Genomic DNA, 23,685 nt, shown 5'->3' with positions numbered 1-23,685 from the left:
GGACTCTTAAAGAAAGTTACAGCTTCAACGTATAGAAGAGGAGGGGCCGGTTAAGCTGAAGTACTGCAGTATAGCTTGGCAATTCAGATACTCCTTGCAGCTAAATCCTCCCACATATCTCTATTCTAGTCAAGGGTGGGGTTGACAGTGTACCAAGCAATCCAAAGTTTCACATAAGAGACCTAATATGAATGTAAATTCATCTGTTATAATTCAGAGACTCATGGAATCAGACTTTATACCTCAGTTTTGGCTATGTCAGACAAAAAAAGTTTTGGCTATGGCTGACAATAGATAAAATGTCTTTAGGGTAATTATAGCAATTCCTTGGTCTCTGATCAGGCCTTAAACAAGAACTTAGAACCTTGATGTTATCCTTTTCTTTATTTAAATGCTCCAGTACCATTAGAAGTAGTTCGGCTTACGTTCCTCCATTCTGTTCTATAATGGTGGCCACCTGGTCTGTAAAACCTTGTCTTCATTAAGCATCCTGGTGGTCCCAGTGACTGTATTCTGGTGACTGCCAGTAAACGTTTAGGCAACCTCCATCACTGTGCCCCCTCCCAGTAGTAACCAGGTCCTCAGTGCTTTCAAACCCAACCAAGTCAGACAACCAATCTCAGATTTCTCTTTCCCTCACCTGAAGTACTTCTGTTACCAGTTACTTTATGCAGCAGGATTCACTCTAATTGTTTCAAGCAGATACTAGGTAGTAAAGGTGGCTAGAGAACTATGCCCAAATGGTTGCTACAACAGCTAGGAGTAGAGCAGCCCTAAGAAATTTGCTAAGTCTAACAAAAAAGTTTTTTGAGCAAAACACTCCTGGCATTGCCTCCTGTCACTTGGAACCTACAACTCTAGGAACTGAGCTTCAGAAACTCTGCCACAGCTGACCAAGAAGAATTGGAGGTTTCTGCTTTCCAGGAGACTTGATCTTCTCGCCTTGTTCACTTCTACCTTTGAGTTTTGTGTGGTCATGTTAGCTTGGCAGAAGCTAGATTTCATACAGGCCTTCACTGCAAGGGAGTTTGAGAAGTGTAGAGTTCATCTTTTGGCCCGTATAGCACGGGAAGTCAAGCTACGAGAGGGTATGGAAATGCTGAGGAACTTGCTGGGTGTGGTGGCTGATGCCTGTAATCCCAGCGCTTTGGGAGGCTGAGGTGGGTGGATCACCTGGGGTCAGGAGTTCAAGACCAACCTGACCAACATGGTGAAACCCTCTCTCTACTTAAAAAATACAAAAATTAGCTGGTCGTGGTGGTGCATGCCTGTAGTCCCAGCTACTTGGGAGGCTGAGGCAGGAGAATCGCTTGAACCTGGGAGGTGGAGGTGGAGGTTGCAGTGAGCCAAGATTGTGCCACTGCACTCCAGCCTGGGTAGCAAAGTGAGAGTCCATCTCAAAAAACAAAAAAATGAAATGCTGAGGAACTCAACTCATTGTTCATACTTTTACAGGAGCTGCCAAACCTCTGGCCCTATTCTCCATTTAATTAAACTTAGCAAATAGTATAGGCAGTCACAGGTGGGAGTCAGGGAGGCCGTTTTAGCTGTGGGTGATTTCTTCTTAAAGATGAGGAATTTCAGAGGAAGAGTGGCGCTATGGAAGAGGTACTTGTAATTACAATATAAAAATAGAAAGCAGATGGATCAGATATTATAGTAAAAAAGAAAAGAAGTCCGTATTTACAAAACAGAGAACTAATGACATTTCTTTTTAATCTCCTAAGGTATGACAATACTGTAGCCAATAATAACAAAGAACGAGAACTAGAAAAAATGAATTGCAGTTTCTCTTAATTTTCACTCATATCTAAATCCTCTCTTCTTATATTTTTAAATAAAAACAGCAACAGGAACTTAGCTTTGGGATAAAACTGGAAACAATTCAGGTTGTTATACTTTTTTGAAAACAAAATTTAATTTTTTCAGGTTCAACTAAATGCAGTTCAAAGTAATGTAATGACCATCATGAATGATAAGTGAGGGGGGTGACAACATCCTAAAGAGATGAGAAGATAGTAATTAATTTGGGGGAAAGTTCATAGCCGCTATGTGCAAAGTGTTGGAATTATAAATTCAAGGCTTTGCGGACGCCGCCACCACCGGGAGCCCTGTACTATCAGTCACAGTCAGCGCCACCGTGTTCTTCCACATCACCATCGACAGCGAGCCCTTGGACCACGTCTTCTTCAAGCTGTGTGCAGACAAGCTTCCAACGACAGCGGAAAACTTTTATGCTGTAAGCATTGGAGAGAAAGGCTTTGGTTATAAGGGTTTTGCTTCCAGGGTTTATGTGTTAGGGTGGTGGCTTCACATGCCATAATGGGGAGACATTTGATGACGAGAACTTCATTCTAAAGTATACAGGTCCTGGCATCTTGTCCATGGCAAATGCTGGATCCAACGCAAATGGTTCCCAGTTCTTCGTCTGCACTGCCCAGACTCAGTGGTTGGATGGCAAGCTTGTAGTCTTTGGCAAGGTGAAAGAAGGCATGAATATTATGGAGGCCGTGGAGCCATGGGTCCAGGAATGGCAAGACCAGCAAGAAGATCACCATTGCTGACTCTGGACAACTCTAATAAGTTTGACTTGTGTTTTATCTCAACCATCACACCATTCCTTCTGTAGCTCAGGAGAGCACCCCTCTACCCCATTTGCTTGCAGTATCCTAGAATCTGTGCTCTAGCTACAGTTCCCTTTGAGTTCCATGTTTTCCTTGTTCCCTTCCATAACTAGCTGGATTGCAGAGTTAAGTTTATGATTATGAAATAAAAACTAAATAACGACAAGAAAAGAATTACAAGATGTGAAAATTAAAAGAAACCTAGAAACCAGCCGAGCTTCTCCTTGCAAGGCAGAATTTCTTCCGTATCCCTGACAAACGATTCGTCTCCTATCTTCCACTTGACTATTTCTGGGAACAAAGAACAAGCTGCCATGTTGGTCATCAAATGATAAATACATGTAGTTTGGTATAACTTTTTCTTAGTAAAATTTTGCTGATATCCAATGATTACTGTTTTCTTTAAGTTTTATAACTTATGTGATTTGTTCTTTTGTTTACTAGTATAGTTTCAGATTTATTAGACTGCTTAATAGGTGTGAAAAGATTTTTAAAAGCCAATTCCACTTATAATCAGAGTTAAACATATCAAGGGGATTCATGCCTGGGGTAGTTTCCCACCTTTCTGTCTGAACATCTCATTTAGTATTCAAACTGTCTTAAACAATGGGCACTGCCAAGAGAAAAGCATTCAAACCCCCAATGAAAATAATTCATTTATATATTTTGTTTTAATGTATAATATATTGAAGAACGAAAGACAGGGGAAATAGAATGGTTGTTTATAAAAGTTGACTTAAACTGATTTACCTGTTGCTGAAATAATTATCAAGCACACTGATATGAAACACCAACATTAGTTCAGTTACATACCTATTTACTGTGCTATCTACCTTTTCCTACTGTGGCAATTTTATTGGTCAAGACTTTTTTGAATTGGATATGACAGAAAAATCACTAAACTGGAAATGACAGAAAAATCACTTATTTAAAAGAAGGAATTTGGCCAGGCGTGGTGGCTTACACCTGTAATCCCAGCACTTTGGGAGGCTGAGGTGGGTGGATCACAAGGTCAGGAGTTTGAGACCAGCCTGGCCAACATGGTAAAAACCCGTCTTTACTAAAAATACAAAAAAATTAGCCCAGTGTGGTGGCAGGTACCTGTAATCCCAGCTGTTCAGAAGGCTGAGGCATGAGAAGTGCTTGAACCCGGGAGGCAGAGGTTGCAGTGAGCCGAGATCTCACCACTGCACTCCAGCATGGGCAACAGAGTGAGACTCCATCTGAAGAAAAAAAGAAAGAAAAAAATTTATTTGCTTACATAACTGAAAAGGTGATTGATTTAGATATGGCTGTATCTGGGTGCTCATATGATATGGTTAGTAATCACTCAGTCTCCTTCTCTTTCTCTCCTATGGATGACTGTTACTCATTGATGACAGGATGGTGGAGTGCAGTCCCAAGTCTGTATGTTACCACTTATTCCAGCAGCCCCTAATCTTTTTGGCACTAGGGACTGGTTTTGTGGAAGACAATTTTTCCACAGGTCTGGGAGTAGGGTATGATTCTGGGATGATTCAAGTGCATTATATTTATTGTCTACTTTATTTCTATTATGATTACATTGCAATATATAAAGAAAGACTTATGCAGTTCACCATAATGTAGAATCAGTGAGAGCCCTGAGCTTGTTTTCCTGCAACTAGATGGTCCCATCTGGGCATGATGGGAGACAGTGACAGATCATCAGGCTTTAGATTCTCAGAAAGAGCTGGCAACCTATATCCCTTGTGTGCACAGTTCACAATAGGGTTCATTCTCCTATGAGAATCTAAAGCCACAGCTGATCTGACAGGAGGTGGAGCTCAGTGGTAATGTGAGCAGTGCGGAGCAGCTGTCCTACTGTGTGGCCCAGTTCCTAGCAGGTCATGGACCAGTTCCAGTATGTGGCCTGGGGGCTGGGGACCCCTGAGTTATTCAGTGCGACTACAAAGCAAGAATGCCTTTATTCTAATAATTTTAGCAAAAGTTCTCCGGCTAATTTTCATGACGTCAACTTGGTTCATAGGCCTGTTCCTGAAACTTACCACTACAGACTGAATAGGCTGATGGCAGTCACATGTTTACCACTGAAAACAGGAAGGACTGCATATGATGTGAAGTGTACAAAGCCCCAGTGACAAGGAAGTGCAACCCTGGCCATTTTCTGAGCAAGCCTGGTGCTCTGGTGCTGGGCTTCATTTGCCTGAAGGAAGGGGTGCATTTTTCTAATTTGTGCAAGGAGTTCCTATGGACTAGCTGTGGTCCTGGAGCCATGTATGTGGATGGGGTCTGCCCCAATAAACCACTTGGACTGTGAGTGGGAGAGGGATAGTCCCCTGAATGAAAATTAGGTTCACTTTCTATAAGGGAGGATGGATGGGCAAGCAGAACTATAAGATATACATTACAGAAAGTAATGCCATTACGGTAATTCTGCATGTCTTGCCTTGTAGATCAACTCAACTCTTTAAGTCTACTCAAGTCAGCTCAACCCAATCCAACAGATATTTTTTATAGGCCAAAATGTGTGTGTGTGTGCATGTGTTTGCACACACACCTGTGTAGGGAAAAAAAAAAGAAAAAAAAACCAAAAAACAGACCCACCTTCAAAAATCGTATTCTGACTTTAAACCATGCCAACTATGAAAGTTTTTCTTAAATTCAACTCTGTTATACCAAATAAATTAAAAATTATGCAAAATTAAAGATGGTAGCATGTTCTTTAGTTGATTTTTAAGCAAAATAATCTGTGTATTTAAGTGAATTACACAACTATTAGATGTTCAAATATTATTATATTATGGTAAACTTACAAAATTAGAGGTTAAAATTATATTTGTTATAGTTATATCAGTCCTTGTTTCCTAATAGTCTGAAATAGCAGACAAATACAGCTCATGTAGAGAGTCATCTTAGGTTTTCAGGTGACTTTTAAATACCACTTAGCTTCAGTTTTAAATTACTACTAGTAACTCATCGTTTAAAAAAACTTAATTAGCTTTTTATTTCTGCAAAGAAAAAACTCACCTTTACTCTCCCTTTAAAGTACTGTAGGAGTTTTAACAGGGCATGTGTTAACTTTAGACCTTAGGGAAAGCACAAAATAAACAGCAAACTGATAATATTATCTCGCCAAAGTAAAACAAGGGATGGAGGCGTGGAGAGAGAGGACCGGCAGTAACCAAATGCCAAACGGGGTTTGTTTTTACTTAAACGTTTACAGAGCATCCTTCTAAGCTAAATACGTCATCTAGCACCTGAAGAAATTTAAGTTGGTTCTTGCTGGATAAAAGAAAGAGTACAGGATTTAAGTAAGTACTTAAGTTTAAGTGAGTAAATTCTTAGGAAAAACAACAAAACAAAACAAAACAACTAACTGCCACAATTGGACCTTGGAACTTTTTTCTCCCTTTTAGCAGCAGGCTGAAATTTTCAGCTCCTTGGCCAGGGATCAGGGAATTCTGCGCTTCAGGCCGTGTGCACCCGCAGGTCTGGAAGGGCGATGATGATGATGCGATGAAGAGTTAGGGCAATTAGAACCACGGCAAAAAAAAAAAAAAAAAAAAAAGCTCGCAGCGACCGAACGCCACCGCCTTCGCCACTGCCGAGGCCGCGACCACGGCCCGAGTCGGCCACCGCGCGTCAAAGGAGCCATTCAGGGCCCGGCGCGGCGCGGGGGTTGAGAAGTTAAGGGGCGGGAGGTGGCGCGCCGGGCCGCGGCCGCGCCATTTGCATTTCAATGAGACCCGCTTGTTGACTCAGTGCCCGGCGCTTCCGCAGCTCCCACCAGAATCTGCCTTTGTTGGTTTTAGCTCCGGTCAAGTCCACTTCTTGCATCTGGGGAGCCGCGCGCATTGAGTTTGTGTAGTCAGGCAGAACGCTCGACAGGAAGGAAGGAGGAAGGGGCGCTCTGCGCGGCCATTGTCTGGGCAACCGGGCTTAAGCAGCCGAGTGACTATTTAATCTATAAGGTGCACTTGAATCCCTCGCAAATCCTCTCAGTGTGGAGCGGAGGCACCCAGACAGGGACAGATGGTGCAGAACCCCTTTGTCTAAGAAAATGGAAATGCGCTTTTTCCTTTACTTACGGTGGTCCGCTCTTTTAACTGTTGTCATTCCCCCTTGCTGCATTGTTAAGGAGAGGGCATGAGAGACTCACGGGTCTGGCCGGCCCTGCCGAAGCGCCTCCGTATTAAGAAAAGTAATGGCTGGAAGGGAGTCCGCCTCTTTTGGTGAGCCATGAGGACACTGGAGATCCCGCGTATGCTTTTGGTGCCCTTTGCGCTTAGGCAGAGAGTAGCCGAAAGAAGTGTGTTCAGAATTCTTGCAGGATTTGTTTTTCGTAGGCTCCCTCTTTCCTTTTTTCATGTTAAACATCAAGTTCAGAGGTCTTGGGGTGCTTCCCGTGCAACCAGGGGAAAAAGGAGACGTCTTGGCCTCAGGGTGCCCTGTGGCTTCGCAGTGACCTCTTGGGCCCGGAAGCGGAGAGATTGATGGGCAGGATGGCTGCTGCAGCTGGGCTGCACCTGTGTTTCTGCCTCCACAGCTGTAATTTAGAGTGTATTCAACATCGGGGTGGGGAAATGTACACCTAGGTTTGGGGTATTGAAGAAAAGTGGAAGACTCTGCCCATAGAGCCTCGAGCATGGTGACATTTCACAAGATAAGTTTTCTGATTTTCCTGAAAACATCGATGACTCCACTTTCAGCGGGGCTGGGGATACACTAGGACCATCAAATCCCACCCTCAGCCAGTCTGAAATGAATTAAACCAACAATCCACACACATAAGTTTCAGTTTTTGTTTAAAACATGCAGTCAGGCCAGGCACAGTGGCCCATGCCTCTAATCCCAGCACTTTGGGAGGCCAAGCAGGGGGAGGGGGGTTCGGATCACTGGAAGTCAGGAGTTCGCGTCCAGCCTGGTCAACATGGTGAAACCCTGTCTCTACTAAAAAATACAAAAACTAGCCAGGCTTGGAGCCCAGCTACTCAGGAGGCTGAGGTGGGAGGATCACTTGAACTTAGAAGGTGGAGGTTGTGGTGAGCCCAGATTGTGCCACCACACGCCGGCTTGGGTGACAGTGAGCTGTCTCAAAAAAACAAAAAACAAAAACAAAAAAACTTGCAGTCCTGGTCCTGCTGGGCTGTTCTAGCCATAGTAATACCAATCAATTAAAGGAAAATCCTGAATGACAGCTGTCAGGTAAAAATCAAATTCATTTCCATTTTCAGTACATATTAAACAGGAAGCAGATAATTATCTTGTGGTTTTGAAGGTAAAATAAAGAAGACACATTAGAAAATAGATTGTTGAAGTATTTTAATGTAGGTGTTTCAGTCTCGGGCATGTTAATACATTTATATAAAGAGGTAGATGTCTGTTTGGTCTCTAACTCTAATGCAAACACTTGACTATGTGAAATGCTCATATCTATTTTTTATTTTTTTTAAAAGGCACTTTCTCTTCCCAACCACGTGGCTGGAGACTTCTTGCTCTCAAGTTGTCCTGACATGCTCTGAGCGCACACACAATATACATACAACAACTGGATTTGTGGATTAATTACTGCCTAGGCTACCACCAAGAAGCTTTCTAAGTGACCAAGTGCAAGGACCTTCTGTTTCTTATCCAAGTACATTCTTTCATCACGGCCTCGGTCCAAGAATTGACCCTTAACTATGAATTCCTGCTTCATTTCCATTTCAGTCAGCCATTTTAGAGCAGGAAAAAGCCAGAAGCAGGTGTCAGCCAGCAGGTGTGGCTCATAATTCATGTTTTTCACAGAAGCATCATTTAGAGGGGAAAAAATCTGTCTAAGCTGGTTTCAAAGTTAACTTATTAGTATAAATTATTTTTAAAAGGTAGGCCAGCCTGGGCAACAAAGCGACACCCCTGTCTCTACAGAAAAAAAAAAAAAAAATTAGCTGGGTCTGGTGTTGCTCACCCGTTGGCCCAACTACTCAGGAGGCTGAAGTGGGAGGATCAGTAGAACCCAGGAGGTTGAGGCTACAGCAAGCTGTGATCAGGCCACTGCACTTTAGCCTGGGCAACAGAGTAAGACCCCATCTCTAAAAAAATAAAATAAAAATAAAATGAAAAATGAGGGACTGAGGAGGGTCAGTGTTTTTTCTTATAATACATGTGTAAGCATTGCTTAGTAAACAATTTTCTTGAAAATCCAAATGTTAAAAGAAACTGAGAGCTTTGCTTGGAGTTTTAAAATTTTATAGGTTTTTCCTTCTGAACAGTGAAAAATGTTATTATTTTTCACTATTTAAAATACAGTGTTATTATTCCATGGACAGGTGTGAGCTTGAGCATATTATGTTCCTCGGCTTTCTTTTGATTTTATATAATGTGTCTTTTTTTGGATTTCATTGCAGTGATGCTCCCTGCCACCGCCCCCCCAACCGTTTCTGATTAAACCATTAAACCTCACACACTCACTGATACTTGTAACTTTGTTTTGGTTAGTTAGTAAATTTTGGTGATGACACTATGAAACCACAAATTCCTAAGAGCACTGGAATTTAGTTAAAACAAAACTACTCCATCTAGCAAAGAGTTTTGGTTTTAGTTGAACCTGGATCTTCATGTTCCTTCATAGTTTATAGATGATGCCTGTTCTTCTAGCCCAAGGGGATGAGATTGGGGATGCTCACATTCTATTGGATGAAGAATTCCCAGATTGTCTAAGGCCAGTGTGTTATGTGGGACCTCTATTAAAGGTCAGAGAATGAGACTATGTATTCCCACAGGGAAGGGCTACTTCAGCAACTGACCCTACTTATGAGAGAGGGCTCAGCCAGTTGGGACATGAATCAAAGTCTTTAGTTATGAATCATTTCCTATAAGACTATTATGTCTGGGTTGAAGGTGTTCAAATTGAACTGTAATTTTTAGTTTCTGCATTGCTTGGTTGAGTTTGAAATGGAAATAATTATGGTGATCCTCCATACCAGAAAGAGGATTACTTACGCTTACACCAAAATTTGCATTCAGGTGTGGAATTAGTTTAGGAAAGCTCTCCGAGTCAGAATCTGTTTTCCCCAAATTCAGCACAGAGTCCCAGCTGCCGCCTCTGAAAAATTTCTGTCGCGTCTTATCTGGTATCTGTGGTAGTTGCCAGTATCGACTGCTCCCTCTTTAGAAAGTGACTCGCTTGGCTTTGGTGATGCGACGCACACCTGGTTCTTCTCCTGCTTCCATGGCCTGTCCTTCCTAGTCTTCTTTTTTGGCTTTTCCCCTGTGCCTGTCCCTTAATTGTGCTCTCTGAGAAGTTCTGTCATTCAGTGTCATCTCTTTTATACATTCTCCCTTGGTGAGCTTTCTGGGAAACCTTTCTTGAACACACTGTCTACCCTCCTTCCTCAGGGCCTTTGCACATACGATTTTCTCTGCTTAGAATATTCTTTCTCCACATACGGGGATATGTGGCTTTCTTAGTTATTTAGTTCTCCAGTGTCACCTTTAAATGAAGGCTTCCCTGGTTATCCATACAAAATAGCAGGTACTTTCATCAGGGCTGGGACTAGGAGGGGGCAAGCAGGATCTCCACGGTACAGAATTTAAGGAGGCACCCACTGTTACGCAAGGGCAAGGTGAGCACCTGAGAGTGAGTGTCTCTCCACATTCAGTGTCCTGAGGAACTCGCTTGCCTAAGCCATCCAGGCCCTGTACACAGTTACTCTGTAGTCTCCTTGTTTTTCTTCACAGAAGCTATCACCCACTAATATATGAACATAATTGATTACTGTCTGTTTCCCCACCCTTGCCCCACCCACACCATGACAGTGTGAACCCTGTGGGAGCAGGTCCTGGTCTATGTTAGTTTTTGCTGTATCCCTGTAGCCTAGAACAGCTCAGGACGTGGTCAGTGTTCAGTATATGCTACTATTTAATTAAATATAATGTATAAATGACAACCATTCATATTATTGATGGCTCTCAAATTTGCAAAAACAAGATTTGTAAATGGACCTCTCCCCTTGATACCCCACAAGCTTTTTATACTCAGCATATCCAAAATTGCATTTAATACCTTCTGCTGCCAAACCTACCTCCTATTTCAATTCTCTTTTCAGATGAATACACCTATATGCAGTTCACATCAAAATGCTAGAGATGTGGTAACTTAGGCTTATCAAATTCACTCCTGAAACAACTCCTGCCCTGGTCATCTCCATCTCGAGGGCTCTGCCTTCTCATTCAGGCCCTCCTCCCTGCCTCCCTGCCCCCCTACCCCCTGACCCCCTGTCTCCCTGCCTTTGCCTTCCAACTGATCTTGTAAATACTTTGCTTTTTTCTGTTGGAAACTTCCGCCATGTTGTTGTGCAGGGAGCTCTCTAAACTGCACATCTGATCATGCCAGTTCTTTACCTTATTCTCCTTCCACATAGCCCCATAGGCTTGAAGATTCAATCCAAATTTTGTGGATGAGAAGGCCCTCGTGATCTGCTGCTGAGCCTCCTGTGCCTACTTCCTCCCTTTTCCTGCCCCTGCGTACTATCTGCCACCCCACCCAACACACAGTCTTTGTGCTCTCTTACAGAATACTCAGAATTGCTAGAAACATCTGTCTTCTTAAATGCTGCTGTACCCTACGATTGCCTGCCTAATTCTCTTCAGCCATTCAACCTCAGTGAAAGGAGCAATTTGAACTTCCTTGTCGATCAAGCTGTTTTGTAATTTTCTGTTTACCTTTTTCCCCCATGACACCGTGAGCGCCTCTAAGGACAAAAACTGGCTCTTTCATTTTGCATACCCAGTACAGAGCTGGCACTCCATGTTGTTTGCTGAACGAATGTATAAAGTCATCTAAATATTATTTTGTTATATAGGCTAGAGTATAGATCTTAAATGAGTTTTTCCTTACTTGCCAACTATTTATTCCAAAATCATTAAAAAAAAGTATATATATATATATATATATCCTTCCGGCCAAGCTCAGTGGCTCACGCCTATAATTCCAGCACTTTGGGAGGCAGAGGTGGGCGGATCACGAGGTCAAGAGATCAAGACCATCTTGGTCAACATAGTGAAACCCCGTCTCTACTAAAAAAATACAAAAATTAGCTGGGCATGGTGGTGCATGCCTGTAGTCCCAGCTACGCAGGAGGCTGAGGTTGCAGTGAGGTGAGATTGTCCCACTGCACTCCAGCTTGGTGACAGAGCAAGACTCCGTTTCAAAAAAAAAAAAAAATCCTTCCAACAGGGTGAGGTAGCTCATATCTGTAATCCCAGCGCTTTGGGAGGCTGAGGTGGGAGGATTGCTTGAGCCCAGGAGGTTGCAGCTGCAGTGAACTGTAATTGCACCACTGGACTCCAGCCTGGGTGACAGAGTGAGACTATAGCTAAAAAAAAAAAAAAAAAAAAAATCCTTTGTACACCCTTTGTGAAAAGTTTACTTTGTCATATATTACATTTTAAAAAACAGTTGGATGTACTTCCTGTTTTCTATTTTGTTCACTTGATTTACATATTCATTGTTTCACCAGTCACTCCCTCAGTTACACTCCCCCTAAACGCCCCCTGCCCAGGATATTCTCTGAGCTTTGTCCATGATTATTTTCCTAAATAGGTTTTGATATCAAATGTTATATTGATTTTTAATATTAATAGAAAAATCCCTTTAAGGGTTTTAATTGGAGTAATTATGCAATATCTGAACATTATCTTTGAAAAAACAATGTTTTTTAATTATAATTTTTGCATCTTGAAGTTGGTTAGTTGCTAGTTTAAGAGTAAACAGATAATGGAGAAACGACATCAAAAGCTGACATCAAGTGACAGTCACATTTTTAAGCTAATCACTCTAGTTTCTCAGGACAGAATTCATAGACTCATGTTTCTTACACCTGATAAGTTTTCTCTTCCCATGCATAGACTATCTATCTAACAAGCTAACATATTTGTCTTTTAAAACTCTCTAATAGGGATAGACAGCATCTTTCATACGGCATTTCAGCAGTAGATGGAATATTATGGCTGGAAAGTTCTTTCTTTTGTCCAACCCTAATATTGAAACACAAATTCAACCTATTTTCTTGGTGGAGATGAATAAGAGCTGGCCACCATCCTTTTACCACAAATTTTTCTTATATGTTCAACTGGTAATAGTGAAAAACACCTTCAGCTCAGTTTGACAAAAAATGTATTTTATGGGGCCTTCTAGACATCCATAAATTTTGCACAAACCTTTCAAGCATTTTACATGATTAATCCCCTATTATCCAATACAAGATGCTGCACACTGCCTGAAGCTCAGATTATGAAGAGAGGACTATAACCTTGGGAGCGTTTGTGTTGTATTCACTGCATTATCAGCCTTTCCCATCCTTTGTTAGTATTATGGGATCAAAAACACAATGATTTTGTTTTTTACTTTGTTTATTTTAAATCCCTAGTGTCTTTTGGCTGGGAATAGAGTCTAAACTTTCTAATTTAAGAAAAGGAGTTTATGAGCCCCTGGGGCAAAGATTTCATTCCATAGCTGGCAGCTGGAAGGAGGGAGATGATTTGGTTCATTGATTTCTCTTCTGAGTCCATTTATTTCCAGTTCTAGCCCCTGATCCCTATCTGCCAAGGGAGTAGTTAATCATTTTTCTCATATCCTCTGGCTCTCTATTAATAAGTGCTCAGGTGATCTGATTTAAGGTATGCCTTAAAAAGTTCATACAAGCCACTTGCATGAGCTCATAGCTACAATTTATTTCAGGTAAAATTATTGGTAGTGTATAAGGATGACACAACTTGGTTTACATTATTCTGAAATTTTAAAATCTGATTAATTTTACACAAATAGAGTTTTTTTTTTTTTAATTGCCTAGAACTATAGCAATGGAAATTCACTCCCACTCCTACTTGCAGGCAATATTTTTATAAACTACTTGAGGCATCCAAGTTTTAGGCCACACTGTCAGTCAAACAAAAGAAAACAAGAAAACACTGATGAACTTATCCACTTAGACCGCTATTTACCTGCTTTTCCTCCATTTCTCTGACAAGAGCCTATGCAGAACCATGAACAATAAAGGTCAGCCTTTAAAAACAAACAACTTCATAAAGAAGTGAGCACATTCAGGATGTACATCCCTGGGCTGCAGAAGCTCAACCCAGCACATGTGGTGCAGAGTTTGTAGAAGACGTAAGGGAATGGAATGTGGTCTCCCACAGGAGTGACTTTGGGAAGCTCTACTTATTTCAGTGATGCTGCTAATACTGAAGATTCTTTTTGGAACTCCTCTTTAAGAAACACCTGCAGACTTTCTATCCCAAAATACTTCCTAAGTCTATCAATTTTTAGTCATCCCTATGACCAATGCCCTAATTCAGATACTTAGCATCTCTTAATCCTGAAGATGAAAACATCTTCTGAGTGTTTTTTTTTTTTTCTTTTTTTTTGAGAGGGAGTCTCGCTCTGTCGCTAGGCTGGAGTGCAGCGGTGTGATCTTGGCTCACTGTAACTTCTGCTTCCTGGGTTGAAACGATTCTCCTGCCTCAGCCCCCATGCCCCCCCACCCCTGAGTAGCTGGGACTACAGGCGTGCACCACCATGCCCAGCTAATTTTTGTATTTTTGGTAGAGATGGAGTTTCACCGTGTTGGCCGGGATGGGCTCGATCTCTTGACCTCATAATCTGTCCACCATTGCCTCCCAAAGTGTTGGGATTACAGGTGTGAGCCACCATGCCCAGCCTTCTCACTGGTTTTATGCCCAGTCTACACGCCTTTAGTTAATTTTTCTCATTGTTGCTAGAGGGATCTTTTTCCTGTGATCATATCCCTTAACGTGACAGTCAATGCTTTGCACCATTGGGTCTTGTTCTACTTTTCTAGGCTTTTCTTCTTCCAATCTCCTCCATATGAATAATGCTGCCATGAACATTAAAATGCAAGTCTTTGTGGGGCTGTATGTTTTTATATCTCTTAGGTATATACCTAGGAGTGGAATTGCTTGGTTGCATGGTAACTGTGTATAACATTTTGAGGAACTGCCAAACTGTTTTCCAGAACAGCTGCACCATTTCACATTCCCACCAGTTAATACATGCGGGTTCCAATTTATCCGCCTCCTTATTAACACTGGTTATTGTTGGTCTTTTTGATTATAGCTATCTCAGTGGGTGTGAAGTAGTATCTCACTGTGGTTTTGATTTGCATTTTCCTAATAACTAGTGATGTTGAGAATCTTTTTGTATGTTCATTAGCCATTCACGTATTTTTTAAGAGTGATATTTATTTAAATCATATGCTTATTTTTAAATTAGGCAATTTGTCTTTTCATTATTGAGTTTTAAAACTTCTTTACATATTGTGAGTATAAGTCTCTTATTGGATATATGATTTGCAAACACTTTTTCCCATTCTATGGGTTCTTTTCGTTTTCTTAGTGGTGTCATTTGAAGCACGGATCTTTTTAATTTTGATCTTGCCTGACTTACTAATCTCTTGGTGGCCTGTACTTTTGGTGTCGTATCTAAAAATCATTGCCTAACTCAAGATCATAAGGATTTACTCTTGAATTTTCTTCTAGGAGTTTTATAGTTTCAGATTTTTAATTTAGGTCTATGATCCACTTTGAGTTAATTTTGTATGTGGTGTGAAGTAAGGGGTCCAAATTCACGTTTGCCATGTGGATTTCCAGTTGTCCTAGCACCATTTGTTGAAAAGGCTATTCTTCCCCCATTAAATTGTCTTGCCCCTCTACCCCTATGTATTTTTATAGTTCAATGTCCTTATTTATATTATTACTTTGACTTAGAATTATTTTCTTTTCTATCATTCTTCTTTTCCTATTGACATCTAAGTATAACCTTCATCTTACTCAATCAAGGTTATATTTAGATTTACCATCCCAATAAAACTTCTCTAACCACCCAAGCTAAATTATTGCTCCCTCCTTTGTGTTCCCATAAATAGTATTTATTTTATATCTTGATTACAGCATGTGTCTTCTGGCACTCTAATTAGCTGTGTGCACTTCTGTCTCTTCTACTGCACTGTGTGTTCCTTTTGGAAGGACTTACTCATGTGTGTGTGCTCTGTACAATATGTGGAAACTGGTAGGCATTCAGTAAATAGTTACTGATTAGGCGAATGAAGAAATGAGTAAACGAACAAATAAATGAATGTCCTACATGAGAATACATTTCTATACTATGGCAGTAGGTTCTGTTGTTGTTGGTTTTTTTTTTTTAAACAACCAAGAGTCTTAGGTGAATAAGGAAAATACTACAATGAATGGTGGTGAGTAACAGCATTTCAGACCAAACGCAAACAAACTCTGACGATTGTTCCAAAGGACAATCATTACTGAGACCCTCATTACTTAGTCCTAACATTTCCCCTCAAATTTACCTTTCACCAGTGTAATATGAGGTATAACACCAGGATTGGGATTATGATCTGGGGGATGGTATAAACCTGTGCTTACCCGACACCTCTCACATTCATTTAATGATTTGTCACAGTGCTTCCTTCTTCCACTCTATAACCCCCAACTACATGATGAGTGTCAGTATTCCACATTATACTCCAGAAGCTGGGCACCACTTCTAGAAGGTCACATTTAGAAAGCCTAGCCATGCCACCTACTCAGGGAAAGCACATTCTGTTCAGGCTCTTCCATGGCTGTTAGTAAAGCCTAGTTGACTTTACTTGGCTACCAGCTGAAGTCAACTTGGAGATGGATTGACAGAGGCAAGACCTGTTAGTGACAGAAACACAGGTATTGCTAACAGATGTCTCGTATTTGAAAGTTACAGAAAAATACATTGCTCTTTTGCGGGCATATAGGGTTTTCTGCTGCATAGATATGAAGGCAAGCCCAAAGAGCTAGTCGTCAGGAAAATCAGGCTCAGCTCTAAGCCTGTCCTTAACCAGGACTTCTAGTGTAAAGCAGCTAGTGCTGAGATAATGGAATCCCATTGTAACCCGTCATCCAGAGATGAGAAAACACGCACATTATTGGCTTCCTGGATCACAATGAGAGGGCTTACTTTACGTCACCATGTACTTGGTGATGTGATTTGATTTGCAACATAACTGAATCCATGAGTAAGCCAGGTGTGGGACTCATCAAATTTTACTGTATTTCTTCCATGTCAAAGCAACAAAAATTAATAAGAATCTTTTGTGCATATAGAAAAAAGAGTCAAAGTATCAGCCCTGTATAAGCACGTTCTTCCCAACATATACATGTAGCCTCTGAACATCTGCAAAGCAGCATTACCACTGAGGAGTCTGCTGGTGTTTTGGAACAAGTGAATAGCAGCCAGAGAGCATAAAGAGCAAGGAAAACTTTCAGCTCGTAGACTCACAGATGGGCTTTCTGCTGAAATGATTAACAACTATTGTCAGATCTGCAAATAGTGACCACAGAACACCTGCCCTTGTTTCATGTGTTTAAATTCACATTTATTAAAATGGGCTGGGTGTGGAGGTGCCTGCCTGTAGCCCCAGCTACTTGTGGGGGCTGAGGTTGGAGGATCACTTGAGCCAAGGAAGTCAAGGCTGCAGTGAGCTGAGACTGTGCCACTGCATTCCAGCCTAGGTGACAAAGCGAGACCTTTCTCAAAAAACCACACTCATTTATTAAAATAAACAATAGCTGGTTTACCTAACAAAAATGTAATTGACATAATAGTTTTCAGAATTCATACATGGTTTAACAAGGTCGAGAACTACATTCAGTTATTAAACATAAATCTGTGTTAGAATTAAAGACCAAATACTAACAGTTATTCACAGGTGAGATGAATAATTGAAAAATTCCCCAATTTTTTAGGCTTCTATTAGGCTAACTTACATAAGTTAGAATATCTAAGTTGATTAGAAATGTGTGGTAAATAAAAGCTTGGATGATTTTCATGGGTCTTGCTGTTTATCTAAGTATGGCATGCTTAGAAAAGCTTAGTAACAGATGTTCTTTGAAAATCAAGATAAAACTGAAAGCAATTTATGTATTTCCTACTTATTTAATAGTTTTCTATTTGCTTAGTTATAGGAAAAAGGCATATGCAGCCATTAGGCATATACATACATAGCAAGAAAGGCATACTGTGCATGTTACTGTGTGAATCTCTATTATTTACCAGCAGCTCAATATTATTTCACATTATTTGAAGCTGTCTGCCTGTGCCAATGGAGGATGGTCTGTCAGTGACTGCATGAGGTGCCTATGTAGTACAGAAACTCAGACTAGATAAGTAAGTCTCAAATGTTAGCGTACCACAGAATCACCTGGGGAGCTTGTTAAAAATACCGATATCTTGGCTCAAGAGTACCTGTATTTCGACCAAGCTTACCTAGGTGGCTGGTTATACCAATATTTGTAAAACATTGAGTTTGGTGACCTATAAAATCATTTTAAACTCTAAGATTATATGAGCTTATAAAACAGGTATATATGTGTCTTGAAAGACCTCATGATGTTAAAACTTAATCAATTAAAAGAAAACTGATTTTGAAAGTCTCTTATAAAGGAAACCGATGTTTTAGCCACTCTTCTTTGTTCCTAGCTGTCCCTCCAGTGAGTTTGTGTCACTCTTCACAATATATATTTCTCCTCCTCACATGTGATTCCCACATGTTCTACAGAGTCTAAAGCCGTGTGAGGTAAGCTTTATAAAATAGCTCAGTGTGTTAGTGCTAAGCGTTTCTCCCTTCCATTGTGTCAACCTACCACCTGAAAAGGGACAAGGCAGATCCACTGACAACTAATCAGAAGGTTTTTGTGAAATGAAGAGAAAGTACTCCTTGCTTCAGAAAGTATGTTTTTTTCTTGCTTAGTTTTAGTTACAACCAATAGCAAATGGCAGAGGATTTGATCCAGAGACCCTAGGAGGCTGCGGGGCTAAGCCTGAGCAAGTCCAGACTGTCCTGCCATAGCCCATGTGGAAGGACATATAGCTCCTCTATTTGCTTCTCCCCAGAAGGCTAGGACCTCTTTTCTGTATTAGTGGAAATTAAATCCATAAGACATGGTAATGTAAAGTAAAACTCCACAAGGGAGGGTCAAATGCTACTTAAGAAATACTTCTTTTTTCTAATTTAAACTTCTACTACCCTGGAAATAAGAACATAACCCCAATGAAGCTAATAAGGCCTCTGGAATGACATTCTTTCGTGAACTTTGAAGAAGAGAATATTCTATTTTTATAATGTTGAATGTAAAGACTCATGTCGTTGCCACAAGAGTCAGAATTACACAGCCTCATTAGTAAGGAAGAGCTCTGTTGGTAGTTTTTTAAATTATTGGCCTATAGTAACTTATGAGAACTTGCTGGCACAGGAAGAGAAACAGTTGATTCTGAACAAGCTATGGCTCTGATTGCTCACATACTGTAAAACAATTATTTCACTAGTAGAACCAGAATATTACGCCTGCCTTTCTCCTCATCTCCATCACAGTTTATCGTTCACCACTTATTGCATTTCTCTTAAGGCATTAGGGAGTCTTTTATGGCAGAAACATTTTATGCAGAAAGACACGTTCCCAGAAAATAAAATCCTGTGTGTATGTACTTGAGTACATGCAATTCCGAAAGGGAGAAAAACACGGCTGAAGTTTGCTAAAAGAGGATTATACTAGCTAAGTTTATCATCTTAATTATGGCAGTTGACTACGTAATCAACAACTTGGACTGATTAAAGTTATAACATTCATTATGGAGAGGAAATAAGTCTAGCCTGTGGCTGCTCAACTAATGAATAGCGAAAACAGGATAATTTCAAACTGGTGAAAGAAGAATATATGTAATAAGTATGCTAGGCTCTAGAAAAGACCTGGAGCCCCTACCACAGTCAGCCCATGTGACTGAAACATTACACTATTCTTTAATGGACTTGAATTGTAGGACATGAAGGTTTGGAATGAATGTGTGAGCATATTAAACCAAGCAAAATTTCATAGATTTAAATTAAGAAAGAACAACTTTGGTATGGAGTAGTAAAACCTAATTTTCTTTAAAAAAAAATATAAAACTGACTGTAAAAAAAAAAAAGTTTTAATTATTTCTAACCAGACATAAGAGGGAACACATCAGACTTACTTTGGGGGCATTTTTTTAAGTCTACAGTCCTCCACCCTCCACACCTGGTTTAAAATCACTGCCAGGTGAGCTGCTGGTGATGGGAACGTGTCAAATCTGCATTCAGGTGGGGCAGGGCACAAGACTGGAAACTATGGGCCCAAACTGTGAGATTTAAAAATATCTTCCAGACAATTTTATCATTCAATTACTTATATGTGGTATAAAAGTAAGCTTCAGCCAGCTGCTGAACTAAAATGGCTATATATGGTTGAATTTATAAGTAATGAGGTTTTACTTATTTATTTATTCATTTATTTTTGAGATGGACTCTCATTCACTCTGTCACCCAGGCTGGAGTGCAGTAGTGCGATCTCGGCTCACTGCAACCTCTGTCTCCCAGATTCAAGTGATTCTCCTGCCTCAGTCTTCCAAATAGCTGGGATTACAAGCATACACCACCATGCCCAGCTAATTTTTGTATTTTTAGTAGAGATGGGGTTTTGCCATGTTGGTCAGGCTGGTCTCGAACTCCTGACCTTAGGTGATCCACCCACTTCAGCCTCCCAAAATGCTCGAATTACAGGCAAATAATGAGGTTTTCTTCATCATAAATGATACAATGTAAAAGAAAATATATTTTATCCATAATCCCATGACTTATTGTCATTGTCACTTTGGGTATACATAGGTGGCAGTTAGTCTAAGACTAATGGTCCCATTTGCCCAGGGAAGAGTGGGGTTTCCTGGACATGGAACTTTCAGTGCTAAAACCAGGAAAGTTCTGGGAAAAGTGGTAAGAGGTGATCAATAGAAGACTAACACGAGAACTGCTCATCTGAACCCAGTAACCCTGGGCAACTCACAAAAACATGAGATAAAATGGTTGTTTTCAGCTACTAAGTTTTGGGGTGGTTTGGTTCCCTTCCTGTTTCCCTTCCTGCCTCCCTTTTTCCTTTCCTCTTTCCTCCATTCCTCACTCCCTTCCTTCCTCCTTTTCTGCCTTTCTCCCTTCCTCTTTCTTCCCTTGCTCCCTTCTTCCCTTCCTTCCTTCCTCTCTCACTATTAAATTATACACATAGCTTTGTAACGTGATTTTAAAAATAACTGTATATTATAAACATGTTTGCATGTTTTAAAATATTTCTCTTCAACATCAATTTTAATGGCTACATGGAATTCCTTTTTTTTTTTTGAGATGGAGTCTTGCTTTGCCACCCAGGCTGGAGTTCAGTGCTGTGATTTCGGCTCACTGCAACCTACACCTCCCCGGTTCAAGCCATTTGAAGGCCTCAGCCTCCTGAGTAGCTGGGACTACAGGCATGCACCACCATGTGCCTGTAGTTCCAGCTGTATACATTTTTGTATTTTTAGCAGAGACGGGGTTTTGCCATATTGACCAGGCTCTTCTCTAACTCCGGACCTCAGGTGATCCACCTGCCTAGGCCTCCCAAAGTGCTGGGATTACAGGAATGAGCCACAGTGCCCAGCCTGGAATTCTATTGGAGTGTACTACAATCTGTTTAACAAGCCCCATATTGTCGGATAACTATGTTGCTTCCCATTTTTTACTCTTACAAACAACGTCCTTATAGCTAAATCTTTACGTACAAACTCCATGATGGCTTCTTCATGATTAATTCTTAGAAGTGAAATTGCTGAGTCAAAAACTATTATTTTGAAGGCTTTTGATGAGTATTGCCAAATTGCCCTTCTTACATGTGCTATTTTATAGACCCACTGACCATATATGAGAATACTCATTTTGCAAACACTGGGTTTGCAACAACAAAACAAACTCCCGAACTCTTTCAACTTGATAAGTTAATGAGACTTCTTTATATTCTACAGTCTGAGGCACGCCACAGTGAAATCTCTCTGGTGAATTTACTATTGTGCCATGAGAATATGTTCTGAGCAGCAGCTCTTGATGTTTACGTAAACCATTACTTAAGCCCTCAACACCATCAAATATTTATTTAACATCCACCGTGGGTTAAGAATTGCAACCCAGGGTCCAAATGCAACTTAGAATCTAAAGGAAGGAATGGAGGCACAGTTCTTTGCCTTTGCCTTGGGAATATTTTTAGTAACTTGCTTCTTTTCCTTTTCTCTCTAGAGCTTTATAAAACCAATTCATGGGAAAATTATGCAATTTTTAAAATTAAGTATTTTACATTGTGAAGTATAAAATACTTTCATGAAAGAACATCATATATATACATTAATGAAGAAAACATTATTAGCTGGGTGCCATGGCTCACGCCTGTAATCCCAGCACTTTGGGAGGCTGAGGCAGGTAGATCATTTGAAGTCAGGAGTTTGAGACCAGCCTGGTCAACATGGTGAAACCTGGTCTCTACTAAAAAATACAAAAATTAGCTGGGCGTGGTGGTGGGTGCCTGTAATCCCCACTACTCAAGAGCCTAAGGTAGAATAATTGCTTGAACCAAGGAGGTGGTGGTTGGAGTGAGCCAGGATTACGCCCTTGTACTCCAGTCTGGGTGACAGAGTGATACACCATCTAATAATAAAAAAGTCTTAACAAAAATTGGACTTCTATGGGACCACCATCTAACTCAAGAAATAGAACACTGCCAACACTTGAAAATCCCCACCCTTTCCCACCTATCCTTATGGAATTGCAATTTTGTTCCTGCCAGAGAAAGGTAACCATCATTATAACTCTAGGATGATTATTTCCTTCCTTTTCTCTCTTGTTCTACCACTGTTTAGCTTTGTCTGCTTTTAAATTTTATGTCAGTGAAATCACAATGAATTATTCTTCTTACTTGCTGTTTTTGCTTAATATAATATAAGAGTCATCCATTTAGTTGTAGGTAGCTGTATAACATTTCACAATATGAATGTGCCACAAATTTTAATCCTTCTATTGTTGATGGATTTGGGTTATTACCAACTTCTGGCCTTTGAGCCAGTCTAGGATTAATGATGTAACCATGGAGCAGAATGCTTTGAGGTAATAAACTTCAAATTAGATGCATAAATACATCTAATCTTTTAAAAGTATTAGTTCCTTCGTGACAGATATTCCCCACACCCCCACCCCAGTGCTTTCAACTTTGATGACTGAATGGTAGTTTTCATTGTGAGACTCCTATTGTCTTGAATCCTTGTCAGTGATAGCTGTTTAATGAGGGTTTTTTCTTTCCTCCTACCTTGCACTGTGTGTGCAAGTCATCTCACTCAGGAAACACCCATGTGGTGGGGATGGCCTCCATGGCAGCTGGCCTGCTCTTCATTCCTGCCACACTTGCTGTTCTCAGTGAAAAACTGAGAGTTCCTGGAAAATGTATGGGTTCAAAAATGGGATGAACATGATGTTAAACCCCACCAAGTTAGAGATGGATTGAGATTATAACCATTGTGAAGGGAGGTGGGAGAGAACAGGGTACAGATAAAACAATATTGGACACAGGTTAATGGTCCGTGAGAGGTTGGGTACTGGGTAGGGTAGGTACATTTACATCATTATCTTCAGTTTTGTGTATGTTTAAAAATTGTCCACAATAAGAAGTAAAAAGAGAGTTAACTAAGATGGTAAATTTAAAATGTTAACCCCATTTCTAGTACAAAATGGACCTAATAAGCATTACTTGCTCACGTTTCCTTCCATCTGGGTGAATGACATTTCTAGCACTGAAGGACAGCGTAGACATGGAAATACATTTCATAGCATGCCAGTGGGCATGGTGGGTCTCAGGGATGCAAGTGTGGGGGAGACTCACTGTGTGTTCCCGAGGAGCTCTGGTGAGTGGCAAAGAGACGGGAACACTTGAAGAGCATGGCAGCCTTAGAGAGGCAGTGGGCTGAGGAGGCTGGCTCTGTGTTCAGAAATTGGAAGAGGTTGCCATGTGGCTATTAAAGCAAACACCCATTTTAGAATTTTCCTTGGAAGCAGCCTTAATGTCCAGAAAAGAATGGGAAAAGCCTTTCCCCTTTTCAAATTTGTTCTTTTTTTGAGTCATGCAGCTTTATTTCTAAGAATAAAAAGTTATGCTTCTAGTCGTAGTTTCTTTGGAC

The 23,685-nt window shown here is 40.6% G+C and overlaps 2 long non-coding RNA genes across 2 annotated transcripts in view; both read left to right on the top strand.

Annotated features, from left to right (window-relative positions):
• LOC116560839 overlaps positions 1-23,685 on the top strand; it is a 167,671-nt gene that overhangs the window by 4,480 nt on the left and 139,506 nt on the right. The gene's annotated exons all lie outside the window — the stretch shown is intronic.
• Positions 1,278-22,169, top strand: LOC116560840. The gene is made up of 2 exons (XR_004273165.1): positions 1,278-1,323; positions 22,099-22,169. It is a non-coding gene; the product is annotated as an uncharacterized LOC116560840 (long non-coding RNA).

Source organism: Sapajus apella, unplaced genomic scaffold (assembly GCF_009761245.1).
Source record: "Sapajus apella isolate SASKATOON/1434 unplaced genomic scaffold, GSC_monkey_1.0 scaffold27, whole genome shotgun sequence".
Classification (NCBI taxonomy): Eukaryota; Metazoa; Chordata; class Mammalia; order Primates; family Cebidae; genus Sapajus; species Sapajus apella.
The sequence above is the reverse complement of the archived record's forward strand: the minus strand, read 5'-3'. Positions and strand labels throughout refer to the sequence as shown.